The sequence below is a fragment of the Cryptomeria japonica genome, chromosome 2, assembly GCF_030272615.1.
Source record: "Cryptomeria japonica chromosome 2, Sugi_1.0, whole genome shotgun sequence".
Lineage (NCBI taxonomy): Eukaryota > Viridiplantae > Streptophyta > Pinopsida > Cupressales > Cupressaceae > Cryptomeria > Cryptomeria japonica.
In genome coordinates this window covers 459,943,126-459,962,624 of record NC_081406.1, presented here as the reverse complement: position 1 = coordinate 459,962,624, position 19,499 = coordinate 459,943,126, and positions in this window count along the sequence as shown.

Sequence of the window (19,499 nt, the reverse complement as noted above, 5' to 3'; positions counted from 1 at the left end):
TACATGTATATGGACTTTATTATAGACTCTCGTGGACTTTGATTATTGTTTAACTTTGTGATAGATGATGATTTTATGATATGATGATGCACATGATCTGACCTATTTATGATGCAATATGTATGATCATAAAATGTATGTATGCATGTGTTATTTATGATGTCATTAACATGTTTGTGGATGAAGGATGCATGTGTATGATGTATGCCTATATGATATGCCATTTTTTAATTTTTTCATGATAATGCTTATGTTATGGTGTAATGCAGATGAGTATGATATGTATATATGTGATATGGAATTATGTGATAAATTAAAATGAGATATAATAAATGCTTCTAGCAATGAAATGCACCTAAAATGATAAGTGAATGAATGGATCTATAATGTATGTTATAACAAAATGGTATGCAACTAAATGAATGCAAAATGCACTAATGTTCTATGTAATGTAATGAAAACCATTCTTTAACCACTAAAAACATAACAAACCAAAATAGTGTGGTCAATTGATGACTTACATGACCATTCACATAGAAAATTAATGTTTGAATGGGATCCTATTTCATGCACCTGAGATATAATGCACCTAAAATGCAAATAAAGATGCAATTATCTAACAAGGTAATGATATTATTTTTAAATGTTTTAAATTGAATGGTGTGATTATTAATGATTGCAACACTACATGAGATACTAATGTTTGAATGGGATTTTATTAAACTTACATTAGTATTTATAATGTATTGAACCTAAATGTAATGTACCTAAAATGCAATTGCAAATGATATGATAATGTCACTATATAAAACATGATGCATTGCGTCCATTGTTTCATAAAGAAAGCATAAAAATAATAATTTACATTTTCATAAAGAAAAGAATTTCCAACTTTACATAAATAAAAAAATTTGAATTTTTTCTAACTATTTTAATTCAAGAGATGGAATGTATGAAGCATCATCTGAATACAGAAACAAGAGACTCAATGCATCAAGTTCCTACCAATAGTGTTATAATATGTATTTAGAGTTATGATTAGGTAGAATTAGTAGTGTTTTGTTGTATTCATCCGCATAATTTTAAACCATTAATTTTATTGTGGTTTATTTTATAGCCCATAACACAATCCATATAACCTGTTTGGAATATGAAGCAACGTAGTGTCGGAATATTAAGAATACACTTAGATATATGTATGTTGCAAACATTAATCTTCTCTATTCAAAAAGGTCATTTTTTATTTTATATTATGTGAAGTTTGTTTTATAAACAACTTTCAAAACTACATATAATTGTTTTTCAATTTTTTTTTGTTAAATTTAAATTAGATTTTAAAAATTAAAATAATTAAATATTATCTTAAGTAATTAAGGTTTCTTTTTAAACATCTTTCATATGTATATATGTATATGTATATGTATATGTCTATATGTACATGTACATGTACATGTATATGTATATGTATGTATGTATATATGTATGTATCTATATATATGTTTGTATGTATATATATACATATATATGTATATATGTATACATACATACATACATACATACATACATGGTGAGATCAACATGACATCATCAAATGATGATACATTCTCCTTCTTTCAAATAATGGTGATCATAGTATTATCGAAATCCTTCAACATAAAACTAATGCTCTAGACTCTTCAAAACCCCCCCCCCCCATAAAATCTCCTTCAAAAGATCCCAAAATTTAGGGAAAACAAAGACAAAAAGCCATCTAGACCAAGGGATTTATCCCCATCCATAGAAAAAAGGGTCCACTTGACTTTCTCCAAACTATTGAGGCTTGAAGCATAGAATTTTTTTCTTCAGGATCCAAATAAAGGATAACTTCCAAAATATCCCCAAAATCCCTTAACTCTATAATTCCATTTGTAGATAAAATATTTTTAAAGAAACTCACCACCTCATTATTGACATCTTAGCATTAACCACCCAATCTCCTTCAATATTCTTAGTGGTGTGAATAATATTACATGACCTTCTTGCTTTCACTGAGTTATGAAAAGAATTTGTGTTTTGGTCACCTTCTTTCAACCAACGCTCTCTCAACTTCTATCTCCAAAAAATCTCCTCCCTAGCAAAAACCTCTAAATATTGAGAATTTAACATTTTTTCTTCAACAAAATCCACTTCTTTGATACCTTTATGTATAAATTTGTTTTCCAAATTTTCAATTTTTTTATCAAGACAAAGTTTCTCAACAAGGGTATCTTTGAAATGAGATCAAATACATTGTTTCAAAAATGATGTAATGTATTGAATTATTTTGAAAAAGATAAAATCTTAATTACCTTCTTGAACAGGGGTGTTCAACCACTACTATTTTATCTTGTCTTTGTACCTATTAGCTCAAATCCACGTATTCTCAAATTTTGAAGGGAACCTTAATGAGATTGGATTTTCTCTGAAGGAAGAGCGAGATTGGATAATGATCTAAACCTAAGTAGGGAAGGATCATTACCTCAAAAATCATAGGAAGATCAGCCAACTTCCTTGGAAGAAATAAACAGTCAAACTTTTCAACAATATTCAAGAAGCCTTTCCTCCTATTAGTCCATGTAAAATCACCCTTGATATCTGACTTTTAGTAAACCACTATTAGTAACAAAATTATATTTGACCTCTAGAAACCCACTATTAGCAACAAAATTCTGAAAATCTGTTTGGATCTTCCCAAAACATACCTCGCCTTCTCTCTTATCTACAACCTCAAGAGTTGCATTGAAATACCTTCCAAAGATCAAAATTGAATTTCCATGATATTGAATAGTATTCGTTATATTTTGCCACAACTCTCTTTTTTTTATCAAAATAGTTGGACCATACACATTGAGGCAAATAAATCCCCCAATGAAGTCCTTTGAAACCATCTTCATCATCTATTAGTTCTTACATTGCTCAACCATCTTGACCCTAATAGTGATTAGATCCACAAAAACCCAAGGCCCCCCAAAGCCCATTTTGTCTCACTAAAGCACCCCTATCAGAATTTTAAACTTTTAACAAATTTATTCACCTCTAGAGATTAAGATACATTTTAGAATCATAACAACATTTAGTCTTGATTGATCAAAATAACACTTGATTAGACACCTCTTGTTAAAGACATTGTAGCCCCTAACATTCCAAGATAAGGTTATCATAGCTACCTAAGAAGGAAGATAATCCCTTCCCAAATCTTAGTTTTCTCTATCCTTTGGCACTATCTACAATTTCCAACTTCACCTTAACCACTTTGGGCCCCTTTCCTTTTTCTTGCCTACATTTACCTTGTTGGTTCTAGAGTAAGTCTAATTTATGATTCTTTTTTTCAAAATTCCTTCCTCATCCTTAAGCCCTAAAACATCCTCTTCTTTTGAAAGAAAAAGATCTAAAATACCTCTATCCCTTTCACTTAGGGAATGATAACTTTGCGCATCCCCTAGATTGGGAAATTTTCTCTAGGGAAATTTGAATATCTGTGATAAGAATATCAAGACCAATCTCTCCCTCAACTTACTAAAATTTCTCCCTCCTTCATCACCATGAGTGAGAATTTTTCCAACTCTAAGACATCCAACTTTTCCAAAGTTGGATGTCTCAACTTTCAAGCAAATCCTTCCCTCGCTGAGATGAATGTTGACTGAGATATTCCTCCTCTACCAACCCCAAGTTTTCCACCCCCTAAGCCTTTGAAATTCGTGTTGTACCAATCTCTGTACTCAAACTAATCTCTATTCCCATGGTTTCCTTCTCTTGATATTTCTTCACTTTTTTCATACTATACTAATTGGTGTTTGACAAGCCATCTTGATAAGCCCCTTTCGAATGATACCTATGCTCTCTTTCAATATATCCTTTAACTCTTTCTCCAATTTTTCAATAGGGTGGAAACCATGGACCTCTTCCTCCAGAGACACTAGATGGCAATTCTCTTTGCTTAAAGGGGGCTCTCCTTCCTCATCTCATGGCTGATAAATGTCAAACACTCTAACTACCATTACCTAATCAACATTGGCTAACTTGCTGAGAAGAAGGTCATCCTCCCAGCATTTTCCTTTTTTAAAAACCACACAATCCTTTGTTGGGTGCCATAAATATTTACACACTTTGCAATTCTCAACAATCTCTTCTACTTCTATATGTTGCCACCAAAGGTTTTTTTTGTCCCAATCTCTATATCCTTAGGTGAGGGAGGATGAGGTCTCCGAAGAATATAGATTCAAGCATACATCCTACAATCCTGATTTTCCAAAGCTTCATTTACCTTTAAGAATTTACCAATTCTATTATCAATGATTTACAATGTTTCCATATCCTAATATTCTTGCGATAAATTATAAAGATGAACCCAAATAGGGATTTCATAAACAGTGGCTTTGGTTGGGTCAAAATTTGGGTACTAGTCTCTAATAAAAAAGGTCATCCCACCCATAAAAAAGGGTCATTGTTTAGGATCCATAACTTCTCCCTAACTTTCACAACTAACCTTTAGGAAGGGTTTCTAGAATAAAATTCTTACCCCATTGTTCACCACACTACTTGCACACCATAGTGCACATAATCCATTCCATGAGGGCTTCACTAAAAAGGCAATATCATATCACGTGCATTCATATTGGGGGGTTTAATATCCCAAAAATGAGGGTGCAATATATTGCCCATTGGTGAAAATAGGGGGGTTTTTAATTCGGGCTATGAAAAATGTAATATTTTTTGCAAATAAGAGGGCTTTTAATTCAAGTTCTGTATTGGGAGGGGGTGGAAAAAAAGGATTTTAGGGCAATTTTTTTGATAGGGGGATTCTTTAGTATGTCATGAACGTAGGTGATATAACACAGGTTCACTGAGTGAAGCCCCCTTTATCCATTTTCTGGCCCATTTCATGAAGAAATCCCTTTCTCAAAGCATTTTGACTACATATTGCCAGGCTTCATTTCCTATTTGAACTATAATCATTTTTTTGGGATCATTTCAACCTACACCTTCTCCCCTGATTTTGGCATGACCTTCTCTTTTGGTCACCCCATTTTATCTTGAAATTTCTTAAAACCTCCTTCAGGACAAGAAAAGATTTTAGCAAAGCCCAACAGATTTTGGATGTTTGGGGATGGTCCGAGAAATATTGTTGTTTCCCCAAAATTAGCAATTGCCTTTCCTTTAGTTGATCCTCCCAAGAATGCTCATAAGGCCATTGAATAGGATTTTGAAAGCTTTGGTTCAAATATCTATCATGAAACTGTGCAAAACAACCATGTCTAAAGCCATGAAACTCTAACCTCCTCCCTCGCATCGCCATCTATGATGCTTTCCTACTATTTAACAAAATAAACAATCATGGAAGTTCTCTTATGATAAGTATAATTAATCCCTCAACCTAACCCCAACTTAAAGCTATTTAATTTAACCCTAATTTAAATATAATCATAACGCTAATTAAACCCTATCTTAGCCATAACTACAATTATATCCCTTATTATACTCAAATCTTTAATCGAATTGTAATTGAACCATATCCCTAACCCAAATCAGAACCTAATTATCTACTATAATATCTAATTCAAGTACCATAATTAAAATATATTATGTTTTTATTATTAATATATTTTCATTGTTTTTATTTTTTTTGGAATATATTTTCATTGTTATTATGTTATGTTATATTATTATTATTTTATTCTATTATATCCTATTATTATAATGAGAATGAGAGTTAAAGGTATAGTTGAATTCATAAGGGATTATAATTCTAATAATAATATTATTAAGGATAGTGTTTTTTGTGGGAGTTACAATTGTATAAAGTTCATATAAATTTTATATTTATATTTATATTATTTATTTTTATATTATTTGTATTATATTTTATATTTTTTATTATATTAATGCTAGTAGTATCATATGGTTATCATATTATTAATACTATATTTTTTATTATACTATTATATGTTATTATATCGCTATGTTACATCATTTTTAGTAATATAAATTACTTAATAATAATATCATAAAAATCCACCCCTTTTTTTGTAATATAAATAATTATTAAATTACTTTAAACTTATTTAATACTACATTAAACAATAATGAGAGAGACACAACTATAAGAATACTAACATTAAATATAAAACCTATTAACAAAATTTACATCGCCCAAATAAATAATTATTATATTTTTAATCATAATTATTAATATCATTATTTTAAATATATATTTATTTAAAATAAATAATATCTCTATATTTAAACATATAAATAGCATTTTAGAAATAATATAACTTTTCTCACTGATATAAATAGCATTTTAGATATTACAAACCATAAATCATTCATTAAATTTTATATTTTAAATTGCTTATCCTATTCCTTGCATGTCTCGAGCCTATATTCATAATTCAGAACTGCCTTATTTTTTCTTTCCCAACACTTATGGAAAAGGAAAGGTTGGCAGTTGTGGGTCCTGCCGCCTTAACAACTAACTTCAATGTGTCTATTAACTTTAACTTCAATGTCTCCTCGGAATAGGAAAACCAAAATTCAGACAAGGAACAAATAGAAGAAACAGGAAGTCAAGGTTATGGAGCTGGAGGAACAAGTGCAGAGAAAGAATCCAGAAGTCGACCAGAATTTGGAGGAGGAGACCACTGGGGAAGGTTTTGAATAGAGGATCGATGGAAAAGTTGATAAAATCACTGTTGGTGACATCTCCAATAAGGATCAGGATAATTCTAGTGAGAAATCACCCTCCTCAAATCCTCCTCCTGAGTGTTTGAAAGGTTTTGTGGACACCATTGATTGGCTAACTACCAGTTACAAGAAAATTGTGGAGGATAATAAGAAGCTTAACCATAGAGTCCAAATCCTGGAAACTATCAGTATTGGCGGAGGCAAATCTATGATAGAATATGTTGAGGATTTGACTAAAACTACTTCCAGAGCCAAAGAGATCAGAGATTCCTTCAACCCCAGGTTCGAGCAAATGGAGAAAGACCTGACTGAGAGAAAAACTAATGATAATGGTATGGATCAAAGAATGGCAGAAACTAATAAAAAAGTCAACATAATTGAAGAATGCCTTAAAATCATTACAGAACAAAGCTTAAACATACTGGAGGCCTTAGCTGGTAATACAGAAATCCTCATCAGCAAACTGGAGGAGGAGAAGGACTCGCTGGAGATTGAACCTGACATTGAAGGCACGGGAGAAGCACAAGGACCTAGAACAAGGACCAAAGGTAAAAAGAAGGAGAAGAAGCCAAACAAGAACATGGAAGAACTCAAAGCTACTGTGGCAAACTATGACCAACTGGTGAATAAGGTAACGGATCTCCTTAAGTCTTTTTAGTTGTGTTGTGCTTTCTTTGGTTTTTCTGCTTTGTCGTTCCTTTCTTTTGTTGTCCTTTCGGTTGACTGGCCTTTTTGCAAGTCATTTTGTAAGTTGTTCCTAGTAGGACTAGATGCTTATTGATGAACTTTTATATGCTCTTTTGTTAAAGGTTTCGGGTCCTTAAAACCTGTTCTTCTTATTAATCAGAACTTTAACTTCAATGAAATTTATTATGTCTATTAAAAATTGAGAATACATATACGGATTTTAAAATATTCAGATAAACATATTCTAACAATGCTCTAATGATATTATCTACCTTTATCTTTTAAATATTTATTTATAACTCTTTAGCTCATATCATGTAAATATATAGAATGTCATTTGTAACTAATAAATATATTTTAAATGATTTTATAACTAATAATACTCACAGACAAATTCTTTGTTTATCCCTCCCTATCCCTATCTCTCTATGTCTATCTTTATTTCTAACTACTCCCCCTCTATCTTTTTCTTCAAATATCTCCTCTCCCTCTCTATCTATGTCTCATTATCTACATATCTCTCTCTTATTTGCTCCATTCATTCCATCTCTCTCTCTCTCTCTCTCTCTCTCTCTCTCTCTCTCTCTCTCTCTCTCTCTCTCTCTCTCTCTCTCTCTTCACATCCTTTGACTACCCCACCCCCCTCTCTCTACACACTATTAATAGGAACTTGATGCATTGTGTCCCTTGTTTCATAAATAAAACATAAACAAAATAATTTACATTTTCATAAAGAAAAGAATTTCCAACTTTACATAAATAAAAAAAATTGAATTTTTTCTAACTATTTTAATTCAAGAAATGAAATGTATGAAGCATCATCTAAATGACATTACAGAAACAAGGGACTCAATGCGTCAAGTTCCTACCAATAGTGTTAGAATATACATTTAGAGTTACGATTAGGTAGAATTAGTAGTGTGTTGTTGTATTCGCACATAATTTCAAACCATTGGTTTTATTGTGCTTTATTTTATAGCCTATGTTTAAATTAACACAATCCATATAACCTATTTGGAATATGAAGCAACATAGTGTTAGAATATTAAGAATACACTTAGATATATGTATGTTTCAAATATTAATCTTATCTATTCGGCAAGGTCATTTTTTCGTTTATATTATGTGAAGTTTGCTTTATAAACAATTTTCAAAACTACATATAATAATTTTTCGAAAACGTGTTTGTTAAATTTAAATTAGATTTTAAAAATTAAAATAATAAAATATTATCTTAATTAAGGTTTCTTTATAAACATCTTTCGAATATGTGTGTGTGTGTGTGTGTGTATAGATACATGTATGTATGTATGTATGTATGTATGTATGTATGTATATATAAATGTGTGTGTGTGTGTCTATATATGTGTGTGTGTGTGTGTGTATGTATGCATGTATGTATGAATGTATGTATGTCTGTATGTATGTATGTATGTATGTATATATGTTGTCCTCATCAAGGCCGCTAGCATCATTCTCTTGCAAAGCATGGTCCTCCTTAGCTTCAATGTCTTCCTTGCAACCTGAAAACTCAATGGATTCATATGAACATATGTTTGTTTCAATATGAGAGATTGAATCTCCAACAACCTTCTTAAAATCGCAGTCACTCTCTGGATGAAAAAAAATTGACCCCCAAGATGGTCATATTTATCCATATTTAGGCTATCGTGACATTCTATTTTAGGTGTGCATTCCTCATCTATCTGTTATTCACAAATAATATTTATCTCTGGTTAACAATGTGTTTCTTCTTTAACTATGAATAGGGCATCACTACCAATCTGCATATTCTCATCACTTTCTTGTTCCATCTTTTCATTGTCAGCAAATTGATGTTCATTATTAAGTGCAATCTTAGACTTGAAACCTTCAATCATGTCAATCCATCCAATAATATGATCTAGACCAACTGGTTTCAACTCCTTTGGCCAATGAATAGCGTTAGGTTCATAAATTTGCAAGAATAAATCATTCCATGTTGAATCTTCAAGTGTGAAGCTTACGAGAATGCTTTGCAATTCCTTCCAAAACCTTGACAATAGTGCATGTGCTAATTTACCTCTAACCTTTTGATATTCATCTACACACTAACATATGCCACTGGATTCATAAGACTTGGACTACATTCATATGTGACTCAAGGTTGGCAAAAATTCTCATAATATTGAGGAATATACATAGGCATAGCAGGGACATTCACATATTGAAAAGCATTATCAACACTTGACACATGTTGCTCTTGTGCATACACTACATTCTCATATGTTGGTACATTCTAAGACTCAAAGGGTTATCCATAGAATTCATTGTCATCATCGAACCAACTCAAGAATAGCCTTTGAAATCATTCCATGAAGATATACTTTGCGAGGGTAGAATTTCATACCAATCCTTCACACTATCTCTCAAAGAGCTCACAAAAAACTTCATGACAACATCTTCAGGATGAATCTAAAAATATTCAACAAACTCATTGAATGACTGTATGTGCTTGGTTGTTCACTCAGAATCACTTGCATGAAACAAGGGTACTTGATCTTTGAGCTCCATGGGAAAGGGATTTGGGTATCCCTGAATGTGTGAAATTTAAAGGTCTATATCTCTCAGGGATGAACATCATTCTAGATGGACCTTTCTCAAGTTGTTGATTATTCATTATGCCTAGATCAAAACTAGGACAATACATATTTCTTGACTTTACAACTCTTCATAAAAACAATTTGTAGTTGCAGTTTTACCATGACTCTTTCCTTTCAAACAAAGTCTTAAGAAAAGATGATACAATAATCACTGAAAATAGGACTTAAGGACTCTCTAAATGAACCTATGACAACATAACACACATCTTTCAACATAAAACATTGACTGAAACTTAGCACAAAGAAGCATGAAAGTTGGAAACTAACTATTTTTCCCTTCTTACCAGTGTTGTAACACCAAATAAGGGTTCATTTTAGAACTTTATACATTATGGTTTTCACAAAAACTTCAAAAGAAAATACTTGGAAAAGTTGCAGCAATTGATGCCTTATTTCTTTGGCTGAAAAGATCTTCAAATCTAAGCTCTTCGATTTGTTCTTGAGGTTCTTGAATGTGAGAGTCACCAGCTATTTGTCGAGGAATGTTCTTTTGAACAACTGAAAGTTATCCAAGGTCTTCTTTCATTCTGTGTCTTCTTTTCTTCATCAAAGCTACCTGAAACTTCTTCAAACATGCATCTATAAGAGACCATCCAGGCTAAAAACCACTCAACATCTAAAACAAAAGTTTAGATTCTTCACTTTGCTGACTCTTCCCATATGGATTTATGACTTTGATCCCCAGTAGAGTTACCAATCTGTTGGTTGCATCTCAGATGGGGAAGCCACTAGAATCTTTAGAATGATAAATTAATAAAATTTTACTGGAGACTTAAGACATTTCATTATCTTATCCCCAACAGAGTCGCCAGTTTTTTGGTTCCCAAATCAACAGATCCCTAAATCCTAGAGATTTATCCACTTTCCCATCCATAGGTTTAAGAATGGATTTGGCCAATGAACGAGATTCAGTCACAAAATTGAAATCTCCAACACTTTTGGATCTACAAGACCAAGGAAGGTAGACCTAAGCAATGCCAAAATAACTTATAGCTGCCAACACTCAAGGCATCACTGATTTCAGTAGATATCCCAATGTGTATATGCCAAAGAATGTGCATGAAACTGAGATTTGGCTACAATCCTGGCTTGTCAACTACCACTCAACACTTGGGATAAGTTTTCTACTCTACACCTACTCCCATGAACTGAAAATAAAAGAGACTTGGAGATAAAATGATTATGAAAATCTAAAAATAAACACATAACCAGTGCCTTCATCTAGTGGGAAGCAGAGTCTACTCTCAATATGCAACCTTACACCCAAATTGTTTGAATTGTAATTAGTAAAATCTAAGTATTAATGCCTTACATCAACACCCATTAGCTTAGTTTTTCTTGCAATAATACTTAATGATCCTGCATGTAAAAGACATTACATAACATCCTACTCAAGCATTTTAATCTCTTCCTTAAAGAGAAGCAAAAATAGAATGAACACCAAACTTGCTAGGATAAACCAAACAATCCTTGATTATCTATTTCATAAATAAATCCAATACATGTTGGAGACAATAGTAAAGAAACCAATATTCATTAATTGAATCTTTGATTGCAACTATTCATGACATAAAGCATATAAAAACTAAAAACAAAACTCTAACTATCATTTAGCCCTACACAATGCATTACATTGCTCACTTCAGAGCACAAATTCTAGAGCCTCTAACTCCTAAACTTGTTACTAGCTAAAACTACTCTAAAAACCGAGCATGAGAAAAGAAAGAGAAATGAGACGCACAATAAAACCCTATAGAAACCCTAGGATGCATACTCTTAGCTCATACATTTTCAGGAATTTAAAATTCCTGCTTCAAAATCTGCACTTCTTCCTATTGAATTTTGCAAATTCAAAATTCTACACTTTTCCCCTTGGTTGTCCTGCACCTTCTCCTTGAGATTGCTATAGATTTCCTTGCAAATTTAAAAAATATTGCAGGGTAGATGGGAGTTCTTCTCCTCACGCCCATCCCTTATCGCACATGGTTCTTTACTTGCTTTGATACTAAGTACGGGATAATAAAAAATTAATGCTTATTATCTCGCAATACACCTTGGCATTCATATTACATGTTGCGGGATAATAAACTTGTAAAAAGTTTCAATTATTTTTCTCCAATGATGCCTCCAAAGAAAGGGCCCGCCATTCACGATGGATGCTTCGTCATTTGTTGGATGATTGAACATATTGGAACCTTATTATATATTTTTACTTTTAACAAATCATTGAAACATGTATGTTAATCATTGATCTCATTTCTTGTATAAATTTTTTAACAATATTCTAGTAAAATTATATATTTTAACTTTTACCAAATCATTGAAACATGTATATTCATCATTGATCTCATTTCTCGTATAAAATTCTTAACAATATTCTAGTAAATCATTTAATAATGATTAAATATATCATTTTCAATGATTTGAATAATCTTGCTTGTTTCGCCACTCAAATATACCATCAATGATTAAATATATCATTTTTTTTATTTTTGGGCAATTGAACTTGGAGAAATTCTCTAAAACACTAAGTGGATGCATCCGGGATGTGAGAAATTGAGTGTGTGGTCATCAAACTTGGCATTTTGCAACTTTGAAATTTTGCTGAAAACGCTTGAGTAGCCCCTGGAATCAACTTCAAAAATTGATCAAAACACCTGATTAGGGTCTACACACTGGCACACTGATTGAATGTAATACAAATAATCGAGGGAATCAGATGTATCATCAAAATGACAACTGAGGAAAAATATATTAACCTTCAAAGTTGCCTACTCAGGTTTATCTAAAGCTAAACCTGATAAATCAACTTGAGTACCATCAAAAACCTGAGTTGTAAGAATATCAAATTTTTCATCTCATGAGCTGCCACTTGGCATGCTAGTACATCAAGTTACGATTAATAGGTGTGGATGAGGGTTTGACCTAATTAGGTCACATGTGAAAAATATTAACCTTCAAAGTTGCCTCTAAAAAATCGAGGATGCTGATCATGGAACCCTGAAAAAGTTCATTTGGAATGGGCTCTGAAAAATTGATCAAATGAGGAGTTGGGGGACTATAAACTAGGAAAATGGAAAATAGTTTTATAGATAGTCATAAGGTACAACCACTTTGAAAATCAAGTCAACTAGGTGTGAAATAAAAATTCACAAAGAAGGCTCCCGACTGCTGTTTGACACAGTCCAGTTTGCAAAACTAAACTTTTTGCAATTGGAATCAACTTGGAAATCCTGTCAAACAGATCATGGGGCTTCAATAAATAGTACACAATCACAAGAAAATATTAGTCTGGCATGGCGATCATTTGACACGAATATACAACTGCTCAAAGTGAGTTACTCAGAAATGTGCAAAAGGTGCAAACAACAACCCTAACCTCAAGACCTTCAAAGGAGACTTCACAAACACATCAATTCTAGTCCAAGAAAGATGAAAATGGAATAATGGCATCTTTTCAAGGTGTATAACAATCTCTCAAGAGGATTTTACATGACATTTCACTAGTGCAAAAATATGAGCTCACAAACTAAGCTACTCAGGCCTGTTCTACAAAGCAATTATGAATGCATTTAACAAAATTTTGAACCTAGGTCTTCAAAGTTTGACCAATATTTTGAAGTCCCAACACATACCTCATTTTTGAAAAAAAAAAAAAAGATATAATGACATATTTCCAAAAAACACAATTTTCAAAAATCAAAGAGAAATCTCATAAATATCCAAGATGATATCACCATTTTAAAAAATTAGGAGGATATTCTGCAAGTAATAATTAAAAAAGAAGATATTATCCTCATATGAGAATATAATTGGAAAATTAAATAAATAAAGATATTTATTTAATTTTGATGACATACCTAGCTAATTGAATAATTCAAATAAATTATTCAACTATAAGGCATTAGAAATGAAAATTTTTAATTAAATAATTAAAATCTTATAATAAAGGCGATGAATCAAAATTAATTAAATTATTTAATAGTATTTAGTTATTATTAAAAAGGGAGATGTTTGATTAAATGATGAAAGATTTAAAGAAGAAGAATTAGTAAGAAGAGGCTTAATTAATTAAAGAATTAATTAAACCTAAAAGGGCAATTAGTCAACCTGATGCTCAAAGACCTTAATTAGGTAAAATTAAGTCAATTTTGGTCAAAATAGGTGAATTTAGAAAGAATTGGGATGTTTCAGACAAAAAATGGAAAGATTTGAGCAAAGATTGGAAAATTAGGTCATACTGGATAAAACCAAGCAATAATAGGTAAATTGGGTCAAAGCGGGTCATCGGACGGAGAAGGAATGAATGCGACACTATGGGGTTAAAGAAGAGGTCAAAATGGAACCTCAAAACAATAATAGGGAAGAAATGAAGCCAACATGACTGAAAATGGAAAGCGAGAGGCAGTATAGGTCAAAAATCTAGAGTTTCTGTCTTCTCTGTTAAATCTACGGTATCTGTCTGCTCTGTTAAATCCAGGGTTTCTGTCTACTCTGTTAAATCTAGGGTTTCTGTTTGCTCTGTTAAATTCTATTTTTTCGCCATATCTTCTTTATCTTGACTCCATTTTCCTCCAAACTTCACCAAATTCTCCGCATTGCCATTTTCCACATTTCCTTCCTTGGAGGCCTTATCCAAAAAATGCACTTTTTGAAGCCGAAAATCTCATATTTCTCTATTTTTAGGGTTTGTCATAAATGCTTCCCCTTTTATCCAATCACCTCCAAATTTTTCTCATATTATCCATCTCCAACTTTTGCTTCTTTGTCCCTCTTGGACAAATTTTCCCATTCCTTCATCTCTCCTCCAAAATCCCCATTTTTCGCTTGCCTATCCCTTGGAAAGTGGCAAAAACCTAGTCAAACCCCATTTACCCATCAAAATTTTCTTCAAATCTACATTTGTCAGTAGTAAAAAATTTTTTATTTATGTTTTTCTATTCATTCCCAAAAAATTAAAAAAAAATTAATATTTTTGTCATTTTGTTGTTTTTTGCAGGACACTTGTTGAAGACTCTATTTTTCCAAACTACTAATCAAGTTGTTTTGCAGGTTGCCTAGCTGATTCAACCAAATATTGCACATTTATTTAAATTAGGCACCTAGATATTAATTAAAATGGAATGAATCATTGTCTTATGTGTCTTTAAGAAAAGCGTAAAGGTAGGAAAGTATGCTCTCGTCTTACTAGACGATTAGAAATCTAGACCCTCAACCTTTTCTTGTTTGATTGTGTGTTTACCTCTAGCGGGTCTGCCCTCCCAACCTTCTCTTTGAGAAGGTAAGAGGGGAACGACCCAAGTGAGTACACTCGGACCTGGGGTTCCCAACTCACTATAATAAATAGGCCATTGACTACGCAAGGGTTAATGGTTGGGGCTATATGAGAATTCACTCTCACATTGGGTGCTTAGTAGGATCCTAGAGATCTCAATCATGCTTGCGTGACTACTAAGTTCTTGGTGCTTCGTTGGGCTATAGGCCTCAACTGCACTTGCGCAACTTCGAAGGGTAGCTCCTAAGGGGAAGACTTACTAAACATCTTGTTCATAGTAGCCAAAAACCTTCTAGTCATTGGTGCAGGAGGTTGGACCTCTGAAGCGGCCCATATTCTTACGACCCTTAGTAGAGACACAAAGTTCGCCATGAGGAGTTTTCATGGGAATTGATGCTTGGCTGCCCCGAGAAGTGAGTTCCATGGAGGGGAGCTAGTGGGGTCAAGCATCTAAGTGTCCGCTCTGGGTAAGCGTAGATGGGAAACCAATTGGGATTGAATGACTATTGTCATTGCCAGCTTTAAGAATGTTGTATATGAGCATGAGTGTCTTTGAAATATTATGCATTTGATCATTGTGTTTGCTTTGTTTGATACATACTTGCCAAGAGTAGACTAAAAACATATCACTATCCCCAAACACTTTGCAAAAACATTTTTCAAGACACAAACAATTGTCCAAGTCATTACCCACACAAAGTCCAAAATTGCGTCAAAACTCTGTCCATCCCATTTTTCATAAGCCTAAGAGAGAAGCTAAGTGTAGACACTTAAAAATAATTATTTTAATTATTTTTAATTCCTCACATAATTAAATAATTAATTATGTTAATTAAAATTCTTCTCAATATTAATTAAATATAATTAATATTGTCACTATATCATATGATTGATTTATTTAATAAATCAATCCCTTTCTTTATTCTTCTAAAAAATCAAATCCTCACAAATCTTCCTCTTAGCTAATTAATTCCAATTAATTAGTTAACCTACATGATTCCTACAAATCATCTTCTTAATTCATCATTAACCTAATAAATTCTTCTAGAAACTCACTTAACATTATTCTTCTAATTTTTTATTCCCTCCACTCATTCTCTCTCCTACTCAAATTCTCCTACAAATATAAATCCCACCTAACATTTCCTCTAATCCCCCTCCTAATGAGTTGTTAATGGCTAATCATCTTGATTAGCCACAAAGTCAACTCTTTGTCCTTTTATCCAGCCACTAGCTTTAAATGCTCTTTTTCTAGATGAATGTAAGATTTTCAAAATCTCACATTTCTCTAGGCATTTCCCTCTCCCAAGGAATTTTTAATTCCTTTTTATTCTACTAATCCCCATAATATCCATTTCTGGAGAATTTTTAATTCCTCCAATGCATCTTGTAGAGTGTGGAGATACGAAGTGCCTTTAAGGCATATTTCTTGGTCTCTACACCCTCTCTTGGACCTTGTGTGAGCTCACAAGTAAATCTTAGCCCTTCATCTCGAATTCATCCTAGCCATCCGTTTTCCTCTCCTCTTCCTATAAAATAGGGTTCCATCCCTTCATTCAAAATATCTTGAAATCCAGTAAGTTTATATTGCCCTTTTGAGCCCAAGAAATCATCTTGGCAATTTGATCATCTCATTCTTATCATTTTTCAAATCCATTCCGTTTGTGCACAACATTGGAGAGCCATCCACATCCATCAATCAAAGGAGCACATCAAGTGGAGCATTATCAAGGGGTTCCTTCACTTCATCAAGCTCAATCTGAAGGAGAAGGTAAAATAGCAACCTGTGAAATGGTCTTTTAATGATATTCTAGCATTCTGCATATTTATTTCGTTATGTTTTGATCAATTTACCTTTCAAATCTGTTTTCCCCTCTTCACTAAGAGTCTGTCATCTCCATCAACATTCAAGTTTGTCCCTTGAAACACCAACTATCGTCCAAATCAGGGTGGTCATATCCCTTCATACAACTTGCCATTCAAATCGATCCTCCATTAAGTCGTATTCATGTCAAAGACAACCTAGTTATCAAGTTTCTTCTAAACCATCACTACCATACCTTCTTCATCAATCATCCTCAAATTTCTTAAATCCTTTCATCCTCAATTTTCTTAAATCCTTTCATCACAAATTTCTCAAATCCTTTCATCCTCAATTTTCTTAAATCCTTTCATCACAAATTTCTCAAGTCCTTTCATCACAAATTTCTTAAATCCTTTCATCACAAATTTCTCAAGTCCTTTCATCACAAATTTCTTAAATCCTTTCATCACAAATTTCTCAAGTCTTTTCATCCTGAAATTTCTCAAATCCTTTCATCACAAATTTCTCAAGTCTTTTCATCCTCAAAATTCTTAAATCCTTTCATCACAAATTTCTTAAGTCCTTTCATCCTCAAATTTCATAAATCCTTTCATCACAAATTTCTTAAGTCCTTTCATCCTCAAATTTCTTAAATCCTTTCATCACAAATTTCTTAAGTCCTTTCATCCTCAAATTTCTTAAATCCTTTCATCACAAATTTCTTAAGTCCTTTCATCCTCAAATTTCTTAAATCCTTTCATCACAAATTTCTTAAGTCCTTTCATCACATTTTTCCTATGTCTTTTCATCACAAATATCGTGTATGGTTGCAACTCGATCCAAAAAGAAAAAGATGGCTGAACAACAATATGGCATGCTGGACATTGATGTCCTATATGAAGATACCATGCAAGATCATACACAAAGTGGGCAACCTAGCGATTAAGATCAAAGTCAAAATCTTGACATGGTTAACCAAGATGAACTTTGTCTGGAAGTGCAAACTTTCCTAGTGGATTCTTATAACCAAGAGATAATGGAAAAGTTTATTAAACACAATCCTACTGCACTTCTAAAACTCTCCTTGAACATGGAGCTCAACTTCTGCCTGAATTTAATAGATCCGCTCTCACCCAACAACCACAAGGAGACCTCGCTCCCACACAAAGTGTTGCACCTACTATTCAAACTCAATCAATTGCAGCCCCATCAATCATCCAAGCTAAATCAATGCCACCCGCGGTACCTCCCACCGTGGTCTCCATCCCACCTTCTTCCTCCTTACCATCTATACCACTATCAAATCCGATCTCATCCATTCTCCAACAAACTTCAATACCACCTCCTTCTATTCAATCACAAATTTCTATTCCACAAACTTCCCTTCCTCCCAACAATGTCGCAAATTTTATCCGGGCCATATTCAATCCTGTCACAACAGTTGGCGGACTGCAACCAACTGTCCCTCAAACCCCAGTGACATCGGTCATCACATCCCACATTCCCACCTCCTCATCATATCAATATATTGGTGGTGGTGCACCTTCTTTGGTTCATCCAATTCTTAGGGCAAATACAATTCATCAATATCAAAGTCCACAACAAGACCTCATCAAGGAAATTCAAGACATGAAGAATATCATCAAGGACATGAAACAAAAGACTAATAAAAGAAAAACTTACTCATTCGAAGAGTTTTTCCCTTGTCCTTACGATCGGTCTATATCAGTTGCACCATATCCCCCGGGATTTGAGATTCTTAAATTCACCAAGTATGAAGGCAAAGGAGACCCTCACGATCATGTTCAAGAATTCCACATCTTATGCCAAGAAGCCTCCTATAGTGACCTTTATCTTCACAAACTCTTTCCCAAGAGTCTCACGGGAGACGCCCTGGCATGGTTCTCATCTCTACCACGAGGTTCCATTGTCTCTTTTCCAGACTTGGCAGAAAAATTTGTGGCCCACTATGCATACAACATGGGTAATGATGTTTCTAGATGGACCTATGTAATACAAAACAAAGGCTCGAAGAAACCTTCGCCAATTTCCTACAAAGATGGCGACATCTTATCAAGAAATTCCAGTGGGACATGCCAGAACAACATCAAATTGAATTATTCCAAAAGAACTTGGTGCCTAAACTTTCAAGATCTTTAATATCTCAATGTATCAAATCCTTCCAAAAATTGAAAGATAAGGGCCTCGCCCTCGAACGTGTCTTGTTGGAGGAAGGAACCTTGAAATGGTACCAGAAATCAACACAAAGTTCTTCCTCTTATTATAACGACAAGCCAAAATTCTAGTCCAAAAACAAAAATGTGGTCAATGATGGCATAACTGATGCAAAGCAGGTCCAAACTGTGGCTGCTCCCCCAAAATCCACCAC